General features: G+C 33.5%; 1 long non-coding RNA gene across 4 annotated transcripts; it reads left to right on the top strand.

Annotated features, from left to right (window-relative positions):
• The first annotated feature begins 708 nt into the window (after positions 1 to 708).
• On the top strand, positions 709 to 5123 carry LOC124888706. Of its 4 annotated transcripts, XR_007047426.1 has the most exons (5): positions 709 to 866; positions 2249 to 2466; positions 3070 to 3236; positions 3327 to 3488; positions 4001 to 5123. It is a non-coding gene; the product is annotated as an uncharacterized LOC124888706 (long non-coding RNA). The 4 variants fall into 4 exon arrangements; XR_007047427.1 differs by having other exon boundaries at positions 3070 to 3223; positions 3327 to 5123; XR_007047424.1 differs by having other exon boundaries at positions 3327 to 5123.
• Positions 5124 to 5227: the final 104 nt, after the last annotated feature.

The raw sequence follows: 5227 nt of genomic DNA, 5'->3' as shown, positions 1-5227 counted from the left end.
GAACAATGAAAGATCACCATATAAAATATTTTAATTCTTTATAAAAAAAAATTTTAACACCGCACAAAGTGATACTAATTTTCCTAGTGATAATTAAAGATAATAATGAGCTTTGACCAACCTGGAAAGCTGTAAATTTGAAGGGGTTCTCTGGCCTGAAGAAACCATCCAGATCAAGCCATCTCTCTGGTTTATACTCTTTCGCATCATCAACCATAAATAAAGAAGTAATATTGTATGATAAAAGAAGTTGCTGCAGGTCTAGTTTTTGATTATTTCATGAATGTAAAATTTTAATTTTGTTTGAATTTTTATGAATTTAACAACGTAATATATTTATACGACATTATTTGTGATAAATTTGTAGAAAGAAAATTATTTTATTAATAATAAATGATAAATTTAATACTTATAATAATTAGGGGCATTTTAGTAAGCTTATCTTTTACGATACAATATCATACCATCAAATCAAATAAAAAAATTCTTATTAAACAATACAAACATACAATCTATCCAAACATTATATTGTACTATACTATACAGTATCATACCGTACCATAGTATACTGTATCATATATTATGAAACCACCGCAAACCACCATCCAAACTGAGTGTTAAACGTGTTAGTTTAAAAATGGAGAAAGAGGGCAACTACATAATATTTTCGAATGTGTAAATAAAAGTCGGATAAGACTTATTCAAAAAGACATTTTTCTTTACTTTTTTTTTTTTTTTAATAATCTGTAATTATGATTTGTAAAAAAACGAATCACATATCACAAATAAACGCTAGAATTGACGTTTAATTTCAGAAATCACAAGAAACATATCACTGACAAACATTGGGCATGCATGAAAAATTGGTAAGCATCATTTGTATTTTCATATCCAAAGTCTTGTGCATTATGCTATTTTTGTATCCTCTAAATGATTTGAATGAATTGCATTAATAATTTATTGTTTTGTTCACCGAGATTTATTTTACCTATTAGAACTCAAATTAGTATTTATTATTTATTTATTTTTAATATTCACGCATTTGAGGCAAAGCTGATTTATGAGATTGAAAGTATGTAATAGTTATGTGTTCAAGTATGTAATTAGCTTTAAATTAAAATACTCACTATATAGAATGAATTACAATTTGCATTCTATTTATTTACATTCATCAGTTTTCAAATCTTGAAAATAACTTTGGTAGAAGTGCAAGGTAATATTATATATAATATGTCACGTGAAAAATTGAAATTAAAGTATTGCCAAAAAAAAAAAAGAATCATTCAAGTAGATCATTCTTTTTTAAACCGAGGGAGTACTCTTGTGGTCAGATCCTTTCCCCAATCATGCATGTGCTGATTGTTAGGGGCGGATGCATGTATATAGTTGCGGGTTGATCTGATCCAGTACTTCCAGCACAAAAGGAGAAATTTTAGTTCATTAAAGTTGCAAAGAATAGTAGGTCTGAACTCATAATATGAAAATTAATATGATAAATTTTGAAGGCTGAACCTATAAAACTTGAATTATGGATCTGTATTTGCTGGTGGGAGGTACACGGTATCCCATGAAATTAGCTTAATTGCACGCAAGCTGACCCGCCACCATGTTTATAAATAAATAATTTTTCCCTGTAATTTTTATAGAATTAAGTTGACCTGGGTAGTGTCCAAGGATAATCCCAAAGAAAAATGTCTTTCATGAAAAATGTTTCTAATGATAGGTCCAAACTTGAATGATATGCACGGTTGTATCTGAGGCATCTAGAATTTTTGATGTCTTGGAGGACATCATGGAACATATCTTGCTAAGTTTGCACTACATCCAAAAGAGCCTATAATTTTGGCAATCTAAAGTAGAGGTTAGCCATCATATCTATGTTTTGATCAAGCAGTCATCATATGTATTTACCTTATACGCTTAAGTCATAGCCCTTAATCTTGTTTCGAGATTTCACTTGGACCCCTCAACTTACCATTGTGCCCATTGAACACTTCATTCTTAACAAATTTATACCTATTATTTGACACAAAATGAAAATCTGTTGAAAATTTGACGTAACTCAATGGGTACAAGTTTGAGTTAAGGTGTCCAAGTGAAATATCGAAACAAGTTTAAGAGTCTATTGATGAATTAAGCCTACCTTATATATGTGAGTTTTTTGGGAGTGATAGATTGGAAGTGCCATTCTAACTTAATTTCCCTTGGGAATTGTTTTCTCAAATTTTAAAAATGTTTTTAACGTCAGGGATCAAATGCTCAAAAGGCTTACTTCATGGCATGTGAGCGACGACCATATGTATTTTTCAATGGCACGGTTCAACTGATTCGTGATTGTGTTGGGCATGGTTCCGGGGACCGGGGTGCAGCACACATATGGTTTGACATCTTCATACATATCGGAGTCCGGAGAGGATATATGTCTCGAGTGGTTTAAGATACCATTTAGCTACATTTTTGGCACAGGTGTGTTGCTTTTCACTTGTTGTCAAGGTTAACATTTAACATGTAATGATATTCTACTTTATTTATCGTCATTTTTATGCTTTGATTAGAACTTGCTATCTATTTCCTCCTTTCATGTTCATTTTTCTTTTATCTCAAATGAAATTTTGTATGAAAGATAATGGTATTCATTAGACATCTTAAAGGTTGGCTGGCTGCTAAGGAGGAACACACAAAAATGATCCTGTTTCAGTTTTAGGCAGCAGTTGGCCGTATGAATCAAGATTCCAGCTTCTGTTTGATTTTCCCAGTTCATATGCTCGATCTTTGGCTTTGTAATTATCTAGTATAACAACAACAACAACATAGACATTATATCAAGTGCACTCGTTATTTCGTCCTTCATGAACCACATTCTATTAGTTTACTCAAAAATGACATTATTTCTCACTGCTTTCATTCGTTTTCTTGTCTTAAATCAAGCAAGGGAAATCATGGTTTTCACTTTCCTAGTTAACGACCAAAGCTCTAGTGTTACATGACTTGACCATTAGAGTAATTTTATATGATGTGGCCTGTGTGACATGAGCTTTCAATTCATATATACTATAACTTCTCTTGTAGGTCTTACACGGAGGCTGACAAAGCTGGAGATGAACTAGTTAAGAACCCTGAGAAATCATTATCCTCATTACTGGTTGCTATAAATGAACTTTTTTTTAAATTGGAAGCATCAATTGGCCACTTCCACGCAATGCACCAGCTGAAATAAAGTCGCGTATTGATACTTGGTATCAACTTTAGATTTCTGGAAATGACATATTTGTTGGTTAAACTAGTATTTGCACTATTTTCTGACATTTTCTAGTTACTGACTGCAGAAATCTTCTTCTGTTGACGAAAGCTATTCTTTTCCCTTGATCTTGGAGAAACTTCCAGTAATAAATCAAGACGGGTCAGGCTGGACTGATTGCGAGATTAAAGATACTATCAGTTTGATCTATCAAAACCTTGATAAACAGGACACCCATCTATCTGCAATGGTAAGAGCTTTCTATCAATTTTATGTCCTTTGACTTCTATCCGATTGCTGTACAATTTCATCTTAAACATGTGGATCAGTTCTTATTGTTTGAAAAACATGTATTTAGTTTCATATCTATCAAATTCTTAATTTCGACAACTAATTCTATCAAATGAACTATACTCTATCTGTCTGTCTGTCATACATTTAGTATGCCATAACAGTTATGGTGGATGAATGCCTTCCGTGATAGCTACTATAATTATTATATGCGCTTCTGTATCCAAAAAATTGACCAAAGTTTTCGACTTTGGCATTAAAGTTAAACTAAAATTTTAGCTTTTCTGAAGTAAAATCACTTTTTCATTGGAGGCGTTTATCTTAGCTGTGACTCGTTGATTTGATTTTTTAGGTCTGCATCAACTGAAACATGATGAATTTTCTTCTGTTTGTTTTCAACTCCTTGTTGAATTAAATTCTGGAATAGTGATTCTTAATATCTTCCGATTCCGTTTGGGTGCCTTGGTACAGAAGGAAGTTATAGAAAAGAATGACACTTTGAAGAATTTTAGGGTTATCCTTTGGCTTTACTGAGGAATATATCAATGGAATAGCTTTGAAAGTTGATAAAGATGAGGGCAAAGGGTGAAAGAAAAGTTTGAAAGAGGTGGTGATGCAGAAAAACAAGAAAGATTAGTAAGATGAAAAGCTTGATTAGTTATTGTACTCAGCAAATAACACATGTATTTGCAAAGGATTGTTGTTGTTTGTTGAATTCATCCCAGTTCAAATTGGTGGCTGTTTCGGCAGGCTACCTTTTCTATATTATTTACTTTTCCTCTGTGTGGTTGTAGGTTGTGTGCAATTGTACATGTGCGGTGCGCACACATATATTGAGGTGGGGGTGGGGAGGGAGCGGGCTTGCTTTGTATGCAGCCATCCTCCGTCTTTGCTTCTTGCCTTATTTGAGACTACTAAGGCAGGTAGTAGACTCTTTCATATTAAATAAGAGAAGAAGGGGTTAAAGTGATTTCATATATAAAGATTTGGGCTTCTCAGTTTAGATTGAAAGGGAATCCCCTGAAAACCAAAAGGAAATTTAGTAGGTTGGCTAGATTTCATGAAGAAATTAAGCCATGACAGTTAATGAGTAAAAGAGTGATAAGTATGTGTGGTTTCTTAATATTTTGGGATTTTTATAGCCACCTGATTCCAGAAAATACAAATATTTGGAAAGGCAATATGTCCTATTGTGGTATTTCTGTTTCTCTGAAGGGCTTAGATTCTTGTAAGCCGTCCACTTCTGTAGGTTACCATTCACAGGAAGCCCAAGAAGGCTGCTCTTTACTGGATGCACTATACCTGTGGGATTGTTGGCATCTCTGTGTGTTCATTGTGGCTTCTTAAACACAGCAGTTTAGTAGGAAGCTCTGACATTGACTACTGGATTCGTGAAGCAAAGGAGTCAACAGTTAGCTTTTGGAATGACCATGTAGAGCTACCGGTAAGCTGCTTCTAGTTTCTATTTTTGTCTTGGTATAGTATCTCGTTAGACAACCATTATGTTTATATCCCTTCTTTCTCATACAAAGTGCGTATACACTTAACAAAAAACTTCTTCTTTGAACAGTAAAGAAAGAAACAAATAAAAAAAGGGTCCGGCCCTCCTCAGTATCACCTAGTAAGAGGCCGTTGATTGGACTAGAAAATTTAGGAAGAATTAGGTTCAAATAAATTTCCTGGGATCCTCTTCCTTTC

The sequence above is a fragment of the Capsicum annuum genome, chromosome 11 (assembly GCF_002878395.1).
Source record: "Capsicum annuum cultivar UCD-10X-F1 chromosome 11, UCD10Xv1.1, whole genome shotgun sequence".
NCBI classification, from domain to species: Eukaryota; Viridiplantae; Streptophyta; class Magnoliopsida; order Solanales; family Solanaceae; genus Capsicum; species Capsicum annuum.
Note: the sequence above shows the minus strand (reverse complement) of the source record. Positions and strands in the feature narration are given on the sequence as shown.